This window comes from Dipodomys merriami, unplaced genomic scaffold (assembly GCF_024711535.1).
Source record: "Dipodomys merriami isolate MVZ:Mamm:240054 unplaced genomic scaffold, mDipMer1.0.p SCAF_13, whole genome shotgun sequence".
Classification (NCBI taxonomy): Eukaryota; Metazoa; Chordata; class Mammalia; order Rodentia; family Heteromyidae; genus Dipodomys; species Dipodomys merriami.
This window is the reverse complement of record NW_027202604.1, coordinates 19,459,552-19,482,465: the sequence shown is the minus strand read 5'-3', so window position 1 is coordinate 19,482,465 and position 22,914 is coordinate 19,459,552. Positions and strand designations below refer to the sequence as shown.

General features: G+C 36.4%; 1 protein-coding gene across 13 annotated transcripts in view; it reads left to right on the top strand.

The window, feature by feature from the left end:
• Nucleotides 1-22,914, top strand: part of Fhit (fragile histidine triad diadenosine triphosphatase) — a 1,320,449-nt gene that overhangs the window by 161,692 nt on the left and 1,135,843 nt on the right. For 4 of the 13 annotated variants that reach the window (XM_070018848.1, XM_070018838.1, XM_070018843.1 and 1 more), the window contains one exon: nucleotides 18,800-18,889. The exons of the other annotated variants lie outside the window; for them this stretch is intronic. The gene's annotated coding sequence lies outside the window, so the exon portion shown is untranslated. The remainder of the gene's footprint in view (nucleotides 1-18,799; nucleotides 18,890-22,914) is intronic. 13 annotated transcript variants of the gene reach the window in all.

Here is a 22,914-nt window from a genome sequence, read left to right as displayed (position 1 = left end):
TTACCTTCCTGTCTCCCCCTACCCCAGGCATTTATGTGCATGAGCCTTGGTCTCGATGCTTTTAAGTTATGCAGACAGTATGAAACCAGAGACTAATCAAACTGCTTTATTAGACTCCATTATAGCAATTACCATGGTTCCTAATGATTTTTCTCCTATTGTCTGATTCTTTTGCTCTTCAGGTGTGTGTTTATGTTTTGCCTATGGAAAGAAGTATAGTAGTGATCAGCATTATGACCCTTGACATAATATGAAAGTGCTTTAGCCTACTTACTGCAGCCTTGTATTCTTTTTTTTTTTTTTTTTTTGGCCCATTGTGGGGCTTGAACTCTGGGCTTGGGTGCTGTCCCTGCACTCTTCAGCTCAAGGCTAGTGCTCTGCTTGAGCCACAGCACCACTTCCAGTTTTCTAGAGGTTTATTGGAGATGAGTCTCACAGACTTTCCTGCCTGGGCTGGCTTTGAACCGCAATCCTCAGATCTCAGCCTCCTGAGTAGCTAGGATTACAGGCATGAGCCACCAGCGCCCAGCAGCCTTGTATTCTTGTATAACTGGTTATTGGAAAGTACTTTACATGGTTGACCTTAGAATTAGCAGTGGTTGGTTCACTCAGTAATCTTGATGAAAAAGATAGTGATGGTATCTCTATGAATGTTTCATTTCTATTAGTCTTTCAAAATGTTATTCTGGAATGCAAAAACAGCATAAGTAGAGCTGATGAGTAGAGCAACTGTATCTATAGAAGGTCCTTTGAGTAGTTGTGCTGGAGGGGCAGTAAGTACCTGGAAAAAATACATATATATATATATATATATATATATATATATATATATATACTCCTTTCAGGATAGAATCAGTTCCACCTAATTCATGCCTCCAGGGAACCTACACAGCTCCCAGAAACTCAGTTCTGCACTCCAGATTTGCTCATTTCTATTCAGAGAGGCCCACACTCTGCATTTGTATTGTCAAATCTGTTGATATTTTAGTTTGTGCCTGGGGACATGAGAAACAATTCTTGACATCTCTAGTGACCTTGGAGAGTCATAATTTTTTTCCCCAAAAACTGTTTTTCATTCTTTTCTAATTTTTGGTCTAAGTTCCATGAGATATAGTCATCTGTAACTCAATCTGTATCTCAATCTTTAGGTCTCCATATAAATGAGTCAGATTAGAATAATTGTCTGGGACAGGTACATGCATATTTTGAATTAGGCAGATAGCTGCATTATTTTATTTCTAACACTTATCAAGCACAGCCTAGTAATTTCGGGATCCCAAAGAGAGCCTCAGGGAATTTATTATAATCCTATATTTTCTTTTTCTTTTCTTTTTATTGTAAGGGTGATATATAGAGGTGGTACAGTTACATAAGTAAGGTAATGAGTACATTTCTTGTCAAACATTGTTACTCTTTCCCTCCCACTGTATTTTCACAATTAAATTTAAAATCATTTGGCTGTGAGAAATAATCACTGTGGGGAAACAATGTGTGAGGTATAGGCACACATAGTAAACTTTGAAACCATCAGTTTGGAACCATCAACCATTGATTGAAAAGTTTGACCTAGAAGTTCTTTTAAATGCCTAGTATTATACTCAAGATATACTTGCAGCATTGTCAATAGTGAGTAAATAACATAAATTAACTATGTATTGAGGGGGACTAGTTCAATACATGATTATGTATCTATATATTGATATTGTTTTGCTGCTCTTAAAAAGCAATGGATATATTTGATATGAGAAGATATCAAACATGAGTTAGAACAGTATGCTTTATATTAACATTAAAATGTAAATGCACATGCCAAAAATAATATATCAAATTGTTAATCTTAATTTTCTTGGGAAATGTCATTGTAAGGATATGAGAATAAGAAATGGGGGATGGTCAAAACTTAATCTTAGTTATATACTTGTATTCATACTTTATAATGATATCTAGCTATTGGGTATTATTTTATTCTCTAGTTCAGAATGGAAACCTTTGGACAATGTTCCTTCCAAGGAAGAATATCATGTGGAGAAGAACATAGGTTCTAGAGTTCTGCCATCGTGGCTAGGTCATTGGCCAGGTGTTTGTTAGAGTCAGGTCCTAGAACATTCCTAGCTTTTTGTTGTTTTATCTGTAAAAGACAATAATGATCCTTCTCCCTTAGCATCATCATAAAGATGAAAGGAACTGCTTCTAGGAATGGTGGAGCAAGGCTGTAATCCTAGAGTTTAAGGAGTTTTGGCCATATAGCAAGATCCTATCTTGAAAACAAAATAAAACAAAGCACAACTGCTATAGGTACTCTATCTTTCAGAACATTAACTATTATTTTTATTATTGGTGCACATTTATAGCAAACATATAGAAAATAACTGAATTTAAAACTTATCCTAGGCTTACAGAAACTAGGAAATTATGGCATACAGTGTAATTCCTTTGATAGGAAATAGCATATGTATTTTAAAAATTGAAGCTAAGAAAGGAGAGAAGTGACTGAAATGATAAGGCTGGGAAACATAAAGGCCCTTACCTGTAACAGAGGCTCAAAGCCAGTGGCCTTCAACTGAACATACATCATGACAGGCACATAAAACAAACTGGCTGAGACTAGCAGATCCACAGCATCAAAAGAAGGGGGGAAAGGGGAAATGTTGAATATCCTCCTAAATGTTTCATAAACTTCAATTATCTCACTCCTCTTCCCAGCTAGTCTACTAATTCTTCACCTTATCTCTTCTCCCTGGACAACAAGACCTGTATTTGATCCAGATTTTATCTCTTTATGGGACAGCTGATGTGACAATAATGTGTAGTGCACTGAAGAGCTGAGCTCTCTGCAGAATAATGAAATAGTCACCTGTAAATGGGAAGACATGCTCAAGGATAAATACTATCAAAAGAAGAGCCTGTGCATGAATTGACAGGGGTGGGTCAAAAACCAAGCATCTGGCATGCTTAGGGAAGCTGAAGAACTTCCAGTCTTAATTGAAGGAAGGAACCTAGAGCAGTGGAATCATTGTCTGTTGTATTATTTAGATGAAAAGCCAGGCAGGTTGTAAGAACAGTGACTGACTGACATTGATAGTCTTCCATCTGGAGTTTAATCTGTTCTCATGCATCTGTGACAGTGGTGTGTCTTTCAAAGCAGGGTTATGTAATTCAGAAGGCATCAAACGAGAAGTCATAGTTCCTGTTACTAGTCACACATCTGGGGCCACAGGGCAATTCTAGGGCCTTGCCTTTGCTTCAGTTGGAGAGAATATGATGGCCTGTGATGTGGTTCCTAATAAGGAGTTCACACAGATGACAGGGCTAAACTGTAGTCGCAAGGTGCTGCCTCAACTTTAGTCAGCTCTCCTACAACTGGTTTTCTTTTCCGAGTCACAGGTGCATCTCTTCATTGCCTATCTTCATTGTGGCTTGTTATTGTGCTAGGCACAGCCTGTCCAGTTATAGTAATCTCTGGGCAGAGATTCCCTGCCCTCAGATCCCTGGTGGCAGGTACCTTAAGGACCATCATCAGTTGTCTCATGTGAAGCAGCTTTGGGAGATTCCTTGAAACATTTAAGGTTTCTGCTTCTGTCAACCTCAGAGAGAATATGTGGCTGTTTACAAATAAAAATATTACTTCAATAGGCTAATTCAAACAAAGTATAAACTAGGACGTTCTCTTTTATAAAAACCAGGCAAATTAACCGAGTTCCTTTAGTTTGGAGTGTTTAGTTCATTTCACTGCTTTCTGACAAAGAGGATAGAAAAAAAAACTACATAATCGGAAATGGCTTTTATTATTTGAAAAAAGCAAGGTGTCCTCTGCTTTTGGGATTAAATTCAAGTGTGAATTAATTTAGTGAGTTGTGGTCAATTGGACATTGTATAAAAATTTATAACTTGGGGAAATGCTCCGTAGAGGAATTAAACACCCTAATTTTCTAGGAGTAGATCAGTGATTCTAAAGTAATAAACAGTTACACAGCCAACAATTCTCAGGGTTCTCTTTACTGGCATAAGAGGAAAGACCTAGGCTACAAGGGTCATATTGTGTAGTGATTAAGAAAGTAGATTCTGGATTCACACTGCCTGATGTAGAAGCCTGGCTGCATCACGTATAAGCTGATGGTGCAGAGCAAGTCATTCCTCTTCTCTGAACTTTAATTGTTATCTGTAAAAGAGGGAATATAACGGCACCAACTTGTAAAGTGACTGGTTTATGCTCTCTTTGTAGATTCACTTTTGTTCTCCTTGGGAACTCTAGAAGGAGGAGTAAGTGAGAAAGATACTTTAAGAATAATCTGAAGCAAATTTTATACATGATTAATATGGTAAATACAAAGGCATTGTTCCAGGACTTTACAGTTGGGTAAAGTGGTCTGTTGGATAATCCACAGAGATTTGAAGTAATCAAACATAGACTTGTAGTATCATACAAAATATGTTTCTCACTTACTGGATGAGAACTCCCCACCTGCCAAGCAGGATCCTAAGAGATTTAGTAGGATTATCTCCCTGAATCCTTTTAACATCCTTATGGCATAGGTATTATTTTATATTTATTGTTGTCTGTGATATTAAAGAACTCACTCAGGTCTCAGAACTCAGCTCAATTGGAAATGATTCTTTGATTCCCAGCAGCTGGATTCTAGATATCCTCTCCCTGCTTCCTTAGTTATGTTTACAGGTTTCTTTGACGAAAGAGCCTTCCCCGCCAACCGCCTGAGCTTTACACAGGCTCTCATACACTTTTCTTGCTATAGCCAGTGTTGTGAGAGAATCCTTTTCATGCAGGTGAAGCATGGTTAGAAGGATTTATTTTGCATTTTTCATGATGCTCAGCTCTTCATCTGGCTTTGTGTTTAATCTGTTGCCAGAGAAACTTTCATTACAGCTTTTTCTGACCCCCATGTACTTTTCTGTGCTTGATACTCCAAAACCTGCTATATCAATTTGAGGTTTTGTGTTCCTATGTGTATAGAGGAGAAAAGTTATAATTATTAGGTATATCCAAGAAGTGACTTTTTTCCTACTTAGTTGGTGTAGAAAATATGACTGTTTCTACCATTACTTAACTTTATTAACGTATGGATATCACTTAAAGGGAAAAATCACTATAACTCCTAATACTGACTTAGGTTTTTTTTTTTTTCATTTTTAAATCAACATGCTCTAGTTGTACAATGGGTCTCCTTGTGAGATTTCTGTTAATATTTGCCATGTACTATTGCCCTATTGTACTATTGCCCTTTCTTATTTCTTCTTTTTTCATACATGTGCATAAAGTTTTCACTTTTTGTCCTTCCCTTCCCACTATTACTCATCCCTAGAAGGTCCCTAATTTACATACCTGTCATTCATGTTTAAGGACTAGATTTCACATATGAGAGAATATATTAGATATTTGCATTTCTCAGTCTCACTTATTTTGCTTAACCTGATTTCTAGTTTTATTCATTTCCTGCAAATGACATAATTTTATTCTCTTTTTGTGACGGAGTTACTCTATTGGGTATATACCCTATATTTACCATTCATTCATCAGATGGTGGGTATCTAGCCTGATTGTGTGTTTTCACTGTGGGGAATAGTGCTACCATAAACATTTATAAGCTTCTATATTGATTGTATGTTGACTTATATTCCCTCAGATAGATGCACAGCAATGATAGAGCAAGGCCACTTAGAATTCTCTGTTTTAGTTTTTGAAGAAACCTTCCATTGTAACTGTACTATGGCAGATAAAGGCTTCTTCTCCCTATATTGCCACCAGCATTTATTGTTTGTTTCTTTGATGATGGCATTCTGACTGGGATGAGATGAAATCTTAATGTCATTTTGATTAGAGTTAAATTTATTATTACTAAATTATTATTACTAAACTATGTAAAACATAGGTTTTTAAGTCTTAGACAAACATGATATGTGAACATATTTATAATAAGATATAATGAAAACAAACCAAATTTAAATAAGCAGCATTAGTTTAACACGATAGATTATGTTGTTTTGCTTAAACAGAATTGTCTGTGGAAATATCAGTCTGAAATATCTGTTATGTGAGAGGTTCCATATCAGTTTCCATACCTACATTAGACTGGGTTATGTGATGATGCAATTTTCTTAACACTACCAGCCACTACCACTGGGACAAGCTATTTATACCTCACCCTTATGCTGAAGATTAGGGTACAAACATCATATTCAGATTCTAAGTCTGTTTCTTTCATCTTTGGTTTGTGACAAAATAATACTGATACCATCATGATTATCAATGCAAATACAAACCCATACACAGCTGCCACTGCCCATATTTTAGGTGCTGTGTAGTGGTTCCAGAATGTTCCAAAAATATTTTAAACCAACATTATCTAAATAACAAATTGAAAATCCAGTCGAGAAAATTTAGGTATATGATAAAGAAGTAGTTCAATGCTTGCTGCTCTTTGAACATGATTGCATTTCCTTTGCTTGAAATGTTTTTCTCTTGGAGTATTACATAACCCACTCTCTATCTTCATTAAGGTCATTGTTTTGTGCCATTTACATGAAAACACCTCCTCTGACCATCTTGCATTAGATGACAGTATCCACAGGTTGGCTCCTTTCTCTACTGCCCTGTTTTCCTTCTGAGTTCCCATCACCTTCATTTCTTGTTTGCTTTATTTCTGTCTTTGCTGTTAGAATATAAGTTCTGTTGACAGTGGACTTAAATTTACTCACTACTGAATCCCCAGTGCCTCACACAGTAGCTGCTAAGGATCTGTTGAACTAAGGAATGAATGTCCTTCCCTCAAACTGTGTTTCCTTTTTACTATATCCCCAGTCCCAATCTCCACATGAGAGAGATTTGTTGAAAGAGACTCATTTTAAAACTCACCCCATCTAAGCTTATATCTCCTCTGTCCCCCAGTGCAACACTTAAGAGTCTGTTTTGGGACACTTCTGTTTCTCCTGGGTAGTCTTGATACCTTTTCCTCATTTGTATAAAGAAAAGTAGACCCTGGTTGTTGTTTTTTTTTTTTTCTAAGCATAGTATCTGTGTCCAATTAACACCAAGAATTTCCCCAGTATCCATTAGGAATGCAGAAATGTAGTCATAAATGGGAATCATTGTGAAACATCAGAATACTTGGATTTAAATATCATTTGCTTTTGTTCCACAGTATCTTGCCCAGTGACTAGCACACAGTACAAATTGTATAAGTGTCAATGGATACATATCAGATGATGTAAAATATATTAAGGTTTGGGAATCGGTTTCTCTATGATCAACCTGATGCTAATTCTACAGCAGAAGAAATTCATTTCAGTTCAGCTGAGATGTACTTATTTCCATTGTGTGAAGAACCCTACTTAGAGATGGTGGCTACAATGAGGAACATACTGCTATTGAATTCACCATCTGGCAGAGAGGACTCATGGAGGGTGAGAGAGCCACAGAGATGGTATTTGTTCATTCACCCATTTGTTCTTCAGTTATGGTATAATAATACATGCCCTAGGAGTATGGGCTTGAGAGAATTATTTCAGCTGTTTGTCTGGAAAGGTATATGGACAGGAAAATTTTTGACTGGCACTTGAGGGATGATAGGCCACTGATAGGAACATAGAAGAGATACTTGGCAATCCATGCCAAAGTACCAGCCTCCTCGTATACATAGAGCTGGCTTATCTGGCTGGAGAATATAACAGGAAAGGAATTGCTGAATTGCTGAGTTTATCAAGAACCGTTCCAGCAAGGTTATCGTAGTGATGAAAGACAGAAATATCTGTGGGCCATAAGTCACAAATTCTAAACATTAGCTGGTTGAAAATCAAAGCTTGTTATGTTTAAAAGGTTAATAGTGTATAAAGAATCAGCTAAGATCATTCTTAGCTGATACTACCATTAACATTTCCATCAATTAAAGATCTTTATCATTAGCAATGTATGTCAGCCTTTTAAAACAACTTATCACATGGAATCACAGATACCTTTTTTCAGGAAAAAAATGAGATAATTTGTTAGAAAAATATTACAAATTATATTGAGTTGACATCGCTCAATTACAGCTACATTACTGAATTACACCTGTTCTTCCCAGAGCTAAGGGAATTTATTAGCACAGGCCCCATTAGAGCTAATGTGAAATACACTTCTAAAGCTCTTTGAATCTGTTAGAAGGACTTTTCCTGTTGATACTGTACTAAAAGGCTTGACAAGATGAGTCACAAGGACTTTATTGCTTACAGGATTTGGGGAGACCATCCTACTATTGTTTATTCTCATAGGCTATGCTGGCCTGAAAAGTCTGTTCTGACATGCTTTTCCAACCTTTCAAAGAATAGTTGTGCTCCTCAGCCAGAGGGACACAGAGTTGCTGCTCCTTTCCCAAGTCTTGCTTACCTGCAGTTTGGTTTTCATTACCAGCCATTATACTCACTGCCCACAACCACCTCTGCTTATTGATTTGGGACCTGTGCCAGTTTCTAATTGTTTCCTCCAAATTGAGTTTGCTCTGGATTGCTGACTCTTGTCTAGTAATTTCTCTCCTCTATATTATACCTTTCCTTGCTCTCCCTCATTAATTTCCTGAGTAGCTAGAAAAGCCATGGATTTGACCCATCTAATTCCTACTAAGGCCACATGAGGTACAATGACATGAAATCCTCCTTCAAAAGTATGGACTTCTTTACCCATCTTTCTTTCTTCCCAGGATGTATTCTTTCTGTCTGAATGTATTGTGGGTATCACTTTTATTATTTAACTAATAACTTCTCAAGAGGCTTAGCAGTTTGAAGTATTCTGTGTGTCACCTCCTATTGGAGATCTCTTAAATACTTATTTTTCATTTTCCCAACAGCTACTCACCTTTCAGGATGGATTTTAAAGACTCTTTCCCAGATGAGTGTAGGAAGATGAGCACCTGGTACTTTTGGTGCTCTTTGTTTTTCTTCACCATTATTTTGTGTTCCTTTGGTGATGGAATGGAGTTCATAGTTTTACATTTTCTTTTAACATTTATCAAAATAACACAGCACTTGTATTATGAAACAGAAAGAAATTCAAAAGTGTTTTGTGTTGTCATTTAATTTAGAACCAATATTTGGTATCTGGTACTCTCTATAATAAGAAAAAGATAATATTCACTTAATTAAAAATAATATAACAGATTCTAAAAGAATAATCAGTTTCTTTTTTTGTACTTTTTTATTGTAAAAATACTGTACAGAGGGGTTATCCTTATATAAGCAAGGTAATGAGTACATTTCCTAGCAAGCCTTGTTGCCTCCTCCTTTGTTTTCCCCCTACCATCCCTTCCCTCCCACTTCCATACCTACCCTTTCCCCCGCCACCCCACCGAAGTTGTAAAGTTCGTTTTCAACATAGTGTTTTGTACATCTCATTGTTACAATGGATTAATCTACATCCTTATTTAAGCATTTTATTTTTTTCCCTTCCCCTCCCCGAATTAAAGAAGTGTGTATACAAGACTCAGGGCACCAACATCAAATACAATGAAAACAGGAGTTATACCATGGGTGAGGAACATACAAAGCAACAAAAAAAATCACATGGTTCATGATAAATATGTTAGAAACAATAGCAAGCAAGAGAAAAAGATATTTGTGTTCATTTTGCTTAACATCATCTTATATGCTCATATGTACATAGCTTTTGGCCTTTTCTGTTTGTCCTACACATGTACTAGTTATTGCAAATAAGGGAAACCATGGGACCTGTGTTTCTTTGGGCCTGGCTTACTTCACTTAATATAATTTTTTCTAAGTCTTTCCATTTCCTAACAAATGGGGCAATGTCATTCTTTCTGATGGAGGCATAGAATTCCATTATAGATGTATGTATATATATATATGTATATATATATATCACATTTTCTTGATCCTTTCATCTACTGAGGGGCTAATCAGTTTCTTCTTAATAGATGAGAAGCCTCAGAACATTATTATAACTAGTGTTCATTCTGTGCAATTTAATGTTAACATTATTCAAAAGGTTGTTCTGGTGCCGGCACCATTGTGTGACAAAGCACAGACATAGAACTTTTCTTATTTACAATGCAACAGAGTTGAATCTATATAACAGCAAATTTGTACTTTGAATGCTTTTATTTTTTTATCAGATTTTCTAGTGACTAATTTCATCACATTTCACAGATACCTATCTGTGGCAGATTGTGGGGCAAGAGATGCCCTGGTCTTTCTTATAGATCATTTGTTCAACACTGATGTGTTTAAGTTGAAAAGATAAGCCCAAACATTGGTCTTTCGTAGCTGTGAGTATGAGACCTGGTGTCAGTTACCAAGTTCAAACTTTTTTCTCCTGGAAATGTGAGAGAGGTGGCATTTACTTTGCAGGATTGCTGCTAGGAGTTACTGAGATGTTAAATAGATTTAGCTAGCCGAAGGACCACTGTGTCAGGACTCAGCCAATTTTGGAAAGAGTTTAAGTGTGGTGTTTGGTATGTAATTGAATCTAATAACTGATTTTTACCATGATTAATTATTAGTAGGTTGTATATTCTTTACCTTTTTAGGGGTACCTAGAAATAAAACACAATGATATCTTCACTTAGGCAGATATAAAGCTCTTCAATGTTGCGGATTTGAAGCAAATCTTCATATTAGGCTCCAATAGAAACCTTTCTTTGAAGGTTATATCCTTCCCAGTTTTCCCAAGCTTGTGTCTTCTGATGGTGTATGGAAATTACTAGACCATGTTTTTGGAGAGCATCTTCATAGAGCAGATGTGCTTTCTCACTTATCATTAGATGCAGTGTAACTTTTGCCCTGCCTCATGAATTTTGACTCTACTTTGGAAAAAGGAGCACACATAACTCTTGATAAATGTTCTCAGATTAGCTTACAGAACTTTGTACAGAAGGGTTTTAAACTGCACCCACCTCTTTGCATGTATTATATTTCTTTTTTGGCTTAAAATTTGCATATTTATTATTCATGAACAAACATCCATCAAAAACATTTGGAGTCCTGTCATTTGCCAAACATGTAGCGTCTAGAAAAATGAGTGTATTTTAGCCAATGAAACATGAAAGCAAAAAGTAACCTAAGGAGATAAGAGTACCGTAGCTGTGGAGTCAAAACAAGAAGATGCCATGTAGGCATTAGAAACTCAGCATCTTCACCAACCCTTCTGTTATCATCATAATTTCCCCTCTGGATCACTTTTTCATAGATTTTTATAAGTACACTTTTCACATTTTAATCTCTGAATTTGGAATATAGAGAAACTGATGGCCATGTATTACCACTCTAATTAGGAAACAGTTAAGTAGCAGTCATAACAAAACTGTTCTGGCCTGCATATACATAAACTTTGAAAGTTTTAGGGTCCACATACCCATGTTCTTGGTGACTCGGAGCATAGCCATGCATAGGCTACAGTGATATGCCCAGTTTCTTACCAGTGGAGTAGAAGATCAAGCCAATCAATGTCAGACTCTAAGCATGAGCTTACAAAAAATTATTTTTGAAAAGTTTCAGATATACAGAAAAGTAGTGGAACTAATAGAACAATGTTCACCCACATCTGCAAATCAAGAGACCAAGAGGAACTAGGTACCGTTGGCTCATGCCTATAAGCTACTCAGGAGGCTAAGATTTGAGGATTCAAACAAAGCCAGCCTGTGCAGGAAAAGTGAGTGAGACTCTTATCTCCAATTAACTACCAGAAAATCAGATGTGGTGGCTATGGCTCAAAATGCTGGAGTGCATTGTGCAAGAAGACAAAAAGGGTGGAGGAACAGCGGGTCTGGGCCCTGAGTTCAAGCCCCATGAATGACAGAGAGAGAGTGAGAGAGAGAGAGAGAGAGAGACAGAGAGAGACAGAGAGAGACAGAGAGAGAGAGACAGAGAGAGACACACACACAGAGACACACAGAGAAACACACACACACACACACAGAGACAGACAGAGAGAGAGAGAGAGAGAGTCAAAGAGAGAATCAGAGAGACCAAGAGGAATGATGACTTACACAGACTTGATTGATATCCATCTCTTGGCAGGCATGGATTCTGTGTAGTTCAATCACTGTTAATATGAAAGTATCGAAGCTTACTTTAGTGAGTTCTAAATGGAGTTGTGCTCTCAGGTGTTTAGGAGAAAGCCCTTGGGAGGAGAGGAAGAGGCTCTGGAGAAGCCCCATTTCTGCATTATTCTGCCAATGTGTTTACATGCTCCTTTTCTGCTGGGTTACCAAACTGATCTCACAAGAAAAAGTTTGCAAGAATAAAGTATAAACAACTCTTGCTCTGTTTTACCTTTGGGTTTTGGGGATAATGACTAAATGGGAATGGGATGTCCATGGGACAATCATTCTGGCAGTATAAAGTAATACTTCATGTATTAATAAATAGCTGATAGTAGCAAGGGATACTACATATAACTCCATTACCCCTGGCACTTGGACCACATGATGTCTCCTTAATGCTGTGTAAACTTTCTAATCTACTTACAGACAAATAGTTAGAAAACTTTGTTTTGCTTCAACTCAAACATACCTAGATATTAACATTAGAATTTTTTAAAATTGCATTAACAGTTTTCTCATTGATATACAGTTTAACAAAGGAGATAGTATAATCTACCATATAAAAAGAAAGTGTCTTTGACTGTAAGGCTTAATAAAACTATTAATAATTCTGAATGGACAAATAAATTGGTGGCCTAGTAACTTAGCTGTTTTCCCTAACTTGCTCTTTGTGCAAATGAGGGTTTGCACTGACTCGCCTGGTCCTAGTGGGTACTCTGGTTCCACATTTCAAAAGCAAGAAAGGCTCAGGATTATCTGGGTCTTCAAGAAATGATTTACTTAGATTATAGGCTGTAGCTATGTTTTATGCTGGTAAAATCATTGTATCTCTGAACTTGGCAAGATGAGGTATGTTTTATTATAATTCAACAAATGCTTTCAATTACACATAATAATCTAACTTTTGAGTTTTATTCTTTTTTTTTTTTGGCCGTTCATGGGGCTTGAACGCTGGGCCTGGGTGCTATCCCTCAGCTCTTCAGCTCAAGGCTAGCACCCTACCACGTGAGCCACAGCGCCACTTCCGGCTTTTTCTGCTGATGTGGTGCTGAGGAATTGAACCCAGGTCCTCATGCATGTGAAGCAAGCACTCTACCACTGAGCCAACTTCCCAGCCCCGAGTTTTATTCTTTTGAGAAGATTTTATTCCAGAGCAGAAAGCCTCCTTTCCTTTAACATTATTACTCCTCCTAGAACTGAATATAAAATAGTGTCATTGAAAAGGATTTAGACACTTGAAGAGATTCTTCTTCACAGTTTACAAATGGTATTTTCTAATTAAAAAACCCAAATAATTATTTACTAATATTTATTACCCCCAGGAACTTATATCATTATAATGGTCCTTCTTTGCTACAAAGTCATGTTGCTTGACCTATGTAGAAGAGCACACTTCCAGAGGAATCTTTTAAGTCTGTAGTAATTCTCTAAGGATGTAGTGATCCACCATTTAATACCTGTACAACAGATTTTTAGAGAGTAGAGCAATACAAAAAACAAAATGTATTAACAAGTTTTGGTAAGAATTAAGTTTAAGATTTTTATACTTACGTTGATCTCCTAATACATTCAGAGAAGGCCCATACATTAAATTACATCTATGCTTGACATCTCTTAATCTGGAAATATACTGCTTCATTCCTGCTGTAAACTTGTTACAAAAACAAGGCCTGTTGTTTTATAGGAGTTTATGCTTTCTAGTTTCTTGTTGTGTTGTTGTTTATCCATCCATCTTATTTCTTACAATGGGAGTTTTCTTTAGGTTTGATTTATATAAGTACTCTTGGCAGGAGTGATTCAGTAAAGTATGTTTTGCATTACTTTCATCAGGAGGCACCCTCTGTTTGGAAAATCTCATTAGTGACGTGAAGATTGATTAGTAGGTGTGACAGATTTCAACTTGACTCTTCCATTTTGAAGTTCATTCTGTTTTCAAGTTCTGTAGTCATTGTTCATGAAATAGTTTCTTTTAGTGGTGATTGCAACTGCAATTGATTAAGTGATTGCCAAAATTATAATTCCTAATTGTTATTCCTTTTCTATTTACTACCTAGACTTATTTGCTCTAAAGAACTTTTCTTCATCTAATAATGCTATTTAGCATTCATGTTTTCTATTCCTTAATTTATATTTATCTTAACAGTGTCGTTTAGCTTATCATACAAGTTGAATATATTTAATAGACTTGGAATAAATATGTAATTCTTAGAATAGAAAAATACTCATGTACCATCTCATATCATCTAGTATTCTACCAGTAATATATGCTATTTTTTTTTTTCTGTTTTACAGATACAGAATGTGAGGCATAGTGAGACCACACACTCAGTAATCTGACAGCAGAGCTGAGCGTAGTTACTCCAAACTTATGGCAATTTTCTAGATTGCCAAAGTTCTGGCAGACTGATCTTGGAGCTGGAACCACAAAAGTTATTTTATAATAGCAAACTAGTGAGAAACCACAGAACTCTCCAGTAATTTGTGTTCTCTCTACCATTATGGCCACTGTGATCTATTGTGCTTACAGGTTTAAATCAATAATCAGAGTGTATTAGAGTCTAGGGTGACCTAATAAACTTCTCAAACCTCTCCAATAGAGCTTTCAGATGAAATAACTTAAAACTTTCTCTTGTCTTTATTTTTCATCATCTAAAACTCATCGTTAAAATCCAATAGGAACCATTTTTGTTGGCATGAGAAGAAATGCTTCACCTCCTGGGGGTGACTCCCAAGGGTAAGTGAGAAAAGTAGAAGAGTCAGAATCAGAAAAGTCAGATGCTCTAACTTCAGGGAGAATAATATAAAATTTACTGTATATATACATTTGTTGATCTGGTTGTTGTGTTGTTGTTGTTTTTTTTATCTCTCTGAAGATCTATCTTCTCATATGACTCCTGTTCTTTAGCCTTTAAAACAGTATCTGAGTCTTTTCTGTCTCCTAAAGACCTCATGAGGTTTGCTAGCTCTAGACAATTCCTAGTTCTAAGAGGAAGTCATTAGGTGGATAAAATGGAAACTGTAATATTCATATGAACGGACTATTTATATCATGTATTCTTGTCTGCTTTCAGCAGATGACATTGTTCTAACCTATTGTAGGTCTTCAGTATGTATTTGTAAAATGAATGAGTGAATGAGGGAGTGAATGAATGAAGTAATATCACAGCAACACCAGGTCTGGACCCCCACCATTAAAACTGGTAATCATTTGGTTGCTAAAATCTTCTTGCACAACCAGTAGTTCATAAATGTTTTGCCCAGATTCATAAAAATGATGCTCCTTTACTCACTCACCTTCCAGGAGCATCTGAGCTACTCTTTTCAAATGACCCAGCATGCCTTGATTTATCGTTCATTTGATTTAACTTACTGAAGGTGACCTTACTGCGTTTTTCTGCCAGAACTCATGCAGGATCACAGTTGGTGGTGGTCCCTAGGGAATAAATTGCAGGCAGTGGCTCTCAGTCATTTTTGGAATACTTGTTTCCTATAACTTTCTTGTGGCTATCTAACTGCACACAGGCCTTGAGGCTGTTGATGGCATTTTGTTGACAGGTTGCATTGACCTGTAGTTCATGGAACTGTTGTTGAATTACCTATAGAATAAGAACATTCTTACTTGTGGGTAAAGTGTGTCATTATTTCTGGGAACTCTGAACAACAAACTTGAAACCCATAAACCTGTACTCTGATTTCTAAAGCTTTAGCATTTAATTGGGATGATAAATAGAGTAGGTGAAACCAATTTTCATAAGGTTGTTTTAAAGAAATTGAAAGTAACAGATTTCTGATCTTCAAGAAATATATGAAAGTTAGTAATAAAGTAGTCCACAAACATTGAGGTTGAGACACATATGCAATTCCACCTTTTAGGCAAGTGAGCAGTTCTAATTTGCATTCTTCCGGATTTGCAAAGAGTGTTTATAACAACTTTCCAGAATCCGCCAGATACTGGGTAGAAACCTGTATGACCTGTGACTTGGCATAATAATGGAGCCTCTGAAAAGGTATCTGAATTTTACAGGGATAAATTTTAATGAGTTTGGTTTGTGTATCATTAACCAGTGTCTGGTAGTTACCAAAGCTCGTAAACAAAGTTTTTTTTTGCTGGTGGAGTTCTGTATCATCTTACCACACAGATACATGACCTCAAGTTAAAACAAACATGCAACATAGAGATTTTGTGTATAGTTAGTTTGTGTTGAATTAGAGTAACTTTTGAGATCATGTTGAAGCATGTCACATCTCTGCTCAAAACACTCCAGGAAGTGTGGGGAGAGATGGGAGAGAATGATGTAAGGGGTGACATTGATCAAGATGCATCAAAATCATAACTTGACTTCTGCAATTGAGACCCCTTTGCACAAGTAGTTAATAAAAATAAATTATATACATATATGAAAAAACCCACTCCAATGACTTGTAATTTTAATCCAAGTCCCTTAAATGATACAGAGACCCTTTTCCCTAACTATAATTTTCAGCTCACTGTTTTCTTACCTTTTTATTCAGTTGTAACTTCTTTCAAACATGCCTATCCTCAGTCCTTTGCACAGAAGTTCCTCTTTGTAAGACTTTTCCCCTGGCTCATAACTACCTTTTGTTTAATATAACTTTGTTTTCTTTATTTTCCTTTCCTTTCTTTTCTTTTTCTTCTTTTTTTCCTCTCTCCTCTTCTTTTCTCTTTTCTTCTTTTCTTTTCTTTGGCCTGTTCTGTGGCTTGACTTTGGGGCATGGGCACTGTACGTGAGGTTTTTTTTACCCGAGGTTAGCACTCTGCTACTTGAGCCACAGCTCCATTTCCAGCCTTTTTTGGTGGTTAATTGTAGAAAAGTGTCTCATGGACTTTCCTGCCTTGGCTGGCCTTCAACCAAGATCCTCAGATCTCTGTCTTCTGAGTAGCAGGATTGCAGGTGTGAGCCACCAAAGTTCACCTTCAATTTAACTTTCTCAAAAGGACTATCAGACCCACTTTATTTAAAATCACTGTGTGTGTGTCTGTGTGTGTGTGTGTCTCTCTTTCTCCCCATCTTCCTGATCCCTGTAAGACTATGCTATTTTGTATATGTGTGTGTATGTGTGCATGTGTGTGTATGTGTATGTTTGAGCATGTATGTGTGCCAATACCTTGGGCTTGATTTCTGGGCTTGAGCATTGTCCCTGAGCTTTTGTGCTCAAGGCTAGCTAGCACTTCACCACTTGAGCCTCAGCTCCACTTGTGGCTCTTTTGGAATTAATTGGAATGAAGAGTCTCATGGGTTTTCCTTCCCAGGATGTCTTCAACCCTTAATCCTCAGATCTCAGCCTTCTGAGGAGCTAGGTTAACAGTCATGAGTCATAGATGCCAGCATTTCCTCCTTTTTTTTTTTTTTTGCACTTAGTATTGAATGTAGCTACCAATCCTGTACATTGTTTATCTGCCTTTCTACCACTAGAAAGTGAAACCAGTGTTTTAGGCTGCAGGTCCAGTTCCAGGTGTCTAGGTATTAGGTCCAACCACTTTTTTCAACAGGCCACCTAAAGAGACTTGCAATGGTTAAAGGCAGAGAAAGGAGGTTTATAACAGACCGCGGGATTGGGTAGGGAAAAGGCAAAGTAATCACTTAAGCCTATCATTGGAGTACAGGCATGAGCCTTTGATTTAAATATAAAAAGTTTTTTTCCTAAACAGTCCTAGTTACAGGTATAACCTCATTGATCATTATCTTAGTCTTGGTTTTTGGAGTGGTTATGCAGAAGTTATTATTATTGCCATTACTTAACAAGAACAATCTGGTCAGGATAAACAAGTAATTGTTGCCTGCTGTATGATCTGTAGTAGAGAGTATGCTCTTCCTTTGAGTACAGTTTTCTCCATCCCTCTGTATAAAGATGTTATTGGTCAATCCTGTCCTTCCTGGATTCCAAGACGGCTACAACATGAAATATATCATAGCAAAGATAGAGACAGAAATGGCAATAGTCATGCTTTTAGTTAATTTGTAGTCATAAAGGGGTTAGTGCTTTTCAGTACCATCAGGGGAAGTCCCTGTTTGTTATATAAGAAATCGTTGGCGATGATGAAAATGCATATGTGGATACTAGCCACATGTACTAAGTGAGCACGTAAAACGTGCGTAATGCAAGCAAGTCCCTTAATTTTAAGTTAATTTAAATAATAATATTCTTCACGTACCACGTTGGACCCTACAAATTTTAAGTGGTTTTTTTTTTAATTGAATTAGTGAATGAACCTTGAAGAACATTGCTCCTTCTACTTAAAGGAATTTTGTTTAAAATGTAGATTCTATTAGAGGTACTGTATATTCTAGGGAATTCACAGTGAGACATCCTTGTATTATTAACATATGATTATCAAAAATGAAAAACAAAAAATGCAGATTCTGTTTAGGAAACTTAAAGTGTGTCTAGGGTCTGGTTATAACAAGCTCTCAGGTGATACCTCTATATTTTAAATAGCAAGGTCTACATAACTAATTTTGTCTTGTTTTTTGTTTGTGTGTTACTGAGACAGACTAGGTGATTCTTTATTTCCTGGACAAGAGAGATTGTTAAAAATTATCCACTAGATGCAAATAATAGCCTGTAAGTCCAAAAGACCACAAAAGAAAAAAGTTATTCCCTTATGCATGATATAAGTGTGTTTCTCTTTGTACCTTTTTATTTCTAATTTGGCTGAATTCACTTTTATTTAACTTGATATTGTTTGTTAAATTCTGATTTGTAGCTGCCTAATATGCCTACTTGATTTGCAGTCTATTTTTCAGGTCACTGAAGATGTGCATCAGTTACCACTTGCAAAGAATTTTCGAGTAGTGCTCAGGTCTGCATCCTTCTGTTACCAGGTATAGCTGAGCTAAATCAAACTCCCACAGTAAAAAATCTCATCAGTCTTTTCCATTGTTATAATCACATTGTTCATCTACAGAATAAACATCACCCAGTTATTCCCTCAGGGAAGAGTTTAAATCTTGTTCATAAGCCTTACATTGCTGCAAATCCATGGTCGTTCTTCTTAATTATCATATGCTCTTTTCTAGGTAGAATTTTTTTTTCTCAGTGTAGTAAATCTTGGTACAGATCAATTTTAGGTGTTGTTAGTGTTTAACAACAATTAAGGTACTGATGAATATGTGTAATATCACCTGATTTATCATTTTCGTATTGGTTTTTCACAAATATATCAGAGGCAAAATTTACAGTACCTGTTAAGAGAAAAAGGACAAAATCATCCTAAGACTCTATTTCATTTTGTCTCAGAATAGGATCAGGAATGGGTATATATTTGAATCCATTTGTCAGAGGCTCCTTCTAGTCTGCCTATCCTATCCGCTGTCCTTCTGCCTGAGCTGGGCCTCCAGGGAAGTTTTAGTGCCTCTGCACTGCTAACTGGCCCCAGCATGTTCTTCCTGTTGGTTGTTTATTTTCTTCCCTCTGTCTTGGATTTAGTCTACCCCATCCCTCTGCCTGCCTCCACCTCTCAGAGTTTGGCTTTTCAATACTCCAGAGTAGCAGTAACAACAATCACAGCAGTAGGTAACATTTGTTGAAGAGCTTTGATGAACCAAACACTGTGCTAAATAAAAGTTTTACATATGTTCTCTCATTTGATCCTCACTACAATGAAAGCTGTCAGCCAAGATGTACTCTTTCCATTAAAAAATTATTTTTGCAGATAAAAAATTATTTTTGAAGTGGTATCATAGAAAAGCCAATTTAACCTGCCCAAATTCATAGTTAGAGATTTGGAGGAGGCTGGGTTTGAGTCCAGGACATCTGATTCTAGCATTGTTCTTCTTGTCTATTGTACTTCCCAGATTATCCTTTCTCTCTAGGATATTCCTTTTCTCTTGTTTGCTTAGACTTAAATATTGGTGCCATTAGCCAAAACGTAGAGTCTAGGTTCATAGGGCTTCTCACTAGTCATTTCACAGAACTTTGTACCTACTAGTAACAGTTTTCTAATATTACTGGCTTATGTGTTTGTCCTCTCTGCTCAGCTATCTTTGATGAGCCATATCATATTTGTATGTATATCCTCAGGGATTTTCTGAATGATACAAAGCTATTGTGACTTATCCTAATTTGTACTTTTATATAGTAAATTTATTTGTGTACTTGATGGTAGTATTGTATACTTGTTTGTAGTATATTTGTTTATTTATTGGACAAGGGGCTTGAACTCAAGGACTGGGTGCTGTCTCGGAGCCTCTTTGTGCTCAAGGCTAGCACTTTATCACTTGAGCCACAGCACCACTTCTAGTTTTTGAGTGGTTATTTGGAGATAAGAGTCTCATGGGGACTTTTCTGTCCAAGCTGGCCTTGAACAGCGAACCTCAGATCTCAGCCTCCTGAGTAGCTAGAATTACAAGCATGAGCCACTGGCACCTGGCTGTAGTATAATTAAATATAATTATCTACTTGAGTAGACTCCATAAAAATTAAGCCTTTACAACCCAACTTTAGTGCTTTGAAGATGAGTTGAAGGTTCTCACATCTCTGGCTTCCTTGTTGTAGTTTAAAACAAGAGCTATACCTTAGTAGTGGGCTGGTAAGTGTTTAACAACTGTCACTCTAGGAAAATATATTGTTCCTTTGCCTGTGTGCATTCATTGTAAATTTGACTGGTATCATGGTTGTGTGGCATATAATTGACAGATAATAGTAGTTACTCTTTATCGTAAGTTCCATATAATCTATAGACTCTCAAATACTTTTATCAAACTCTTATGTAAATAACTACTTGATGTTTTGCAATTTATTAACAAGTGTCATTCTTTCATAAATGTTATATACTTACTAGTTTTAACTCTGGAAGAATAAATCCTCAAATATATGTTTAGTTGTTACTATTAGAAGTGTTTCAGCTAAGACATGGCATACTTTATTCTACTTCTTTTCCATGACTCTCAAGTCAACAAAACATTATCAAATCTTGATTTGTATGATTTGTGGATTTGGCTGATTTCAAGTGATCAAGTGAGTTTATTGAAAATAGAATTGGGAAGAGATGCATATGGCATTATGTTATATAGGATTTCCAGTCTACAGATACAATAGGTATTAGTAATCTTAAATAGTATAGATAATAATAACATGTTTACTTTGCATATGTGTTACTTTTAAATAATAATTTACAATCATAACTTATATGATTATATAACTTAATTTTTAATAATGTCCATGTTTACCATCTTACTTGCAAGATTCCTTAGTAATTGGAAGTAAACCTATAGGAGACTGCTCTGGCACACCAGTGGCTAAGTCTAATTCAGAAGTGGTGTTTGAGTCTCATACTTGCTATCTGCCTTTTGCTTTCAGTTTATAAGGTAAATTACTTTTTTTTTTTTAAAGCTTAGTAGAAGCTATAAGATATTTCGTCAGTCTAAAGATTTCCAAGGTTACCTGAGATTGGTGACAATAGGCAACTGAGTTTAATGGGTTCTCTATTTGATAACCTGTACTGAGAGCTTTTGATGCTCTCTCTTTTGCCTCTTTTTGACTTGTTTTTTAAGCTAACTACCGCTCTTAGCTTCACAAGCTAGAAGGGGAAACTGGCTCTAGGAGAGTGGAGGCACTTTGGTTAGTGGTAGAGGGGTGGATACTCAATCCTGAGAAACACTCATGGCTTGGCTCAGAGGAATGTTCAGGAGAGGGAGGAGCAGTGACAACCAGAAGACACAGCAGGCTCTTTATTATTAATTTAATATTAAGATATTTTCTTCCTAATTGTTCTTCTGCAGCAGATGTGATGGTGCAACAGTATTCCTTTCTTTCCCCTCGGTAGAAAATTATTCCATGCTGAGCAAGAGAAAATGAGGTAAAAAGGGAAAGGATTGTAGTTCAGTAGTAGAGCACTTGCCTAGCATGCACAGAGACTGAGTTTGATTCCCAGCCCCACAGCAAGAAGGCAAAAAAGAAAGAAAGAAGGAAGAAAAAGTAGAAAGGAAGAAGGGTAGAAAGGAAGAAGGAAAGAAAAGGAAAGAAAAGAAAAGAAAGGAAGGGAAAGGAAAAGAAAAGAAAAGGAAGGGAGGAAGAAGAAGGCAAGAAGGAGGCAAGAAGGGAAAAAGGGCGGGAGAGAGGTAATGACCATTGATCCTATTACTCAGGAATGATCAAAATTTTAGGAATTTGAGGTATGTGCTAAGAACTTTTTTACATAACACATAAAATGTAAATAATATATTAGAAAGTAAATATCAACACACTTTTATTTTAAGAATTATTTCTATCCCAGGTGGGAGGGGGGTGGGGGAAGGCTGGGAAGGGATGTGAAGGGTAAACAAAGGAGGAGGCTACAATGCTTGATAAGAAATGTACTCATTATCTTGCCCATGTAATTGTAACCCCTCTGTACAGTATGTTCACAATAAAAAATTAAAAAAAAATTTTTTTAAAAACTGAAAAAAAATATTTCTATCCCATGTGATTTTTCTGAGTTTAGAAAGAGTAATCCTTTAGCTATATGGCAAATAGAATAAAACTTAGGGCATGCAACTACAGAAGCAGAAATGACATAAAAAATCACAAAATAATTTCCTGTTTATATAAGTTATTCTCCCTGAAAGATACCAATAGCTATATTAACAAGCACTGTATGATTGATTTGAGCTTAACACATTTTTTTTTTCTTCTGTCACTAAGAGGTGGCAAGAAGTAAAATGATTCATGAACTCAATATCAACTTCTTGGATAATTTTATATTTGATTGAACATTGAGAACATATGGGAATATGAAAATACATTCCTATGTTTCCTAATCTGATCTGTAAATAAGAATTCTGCCAATGCCTTGTTGATGAGGAACAAAGATAAGATTTTTTTTTTTTTTTAATGTCAGACATGCTTATCCATTTCAATGATGACAGCA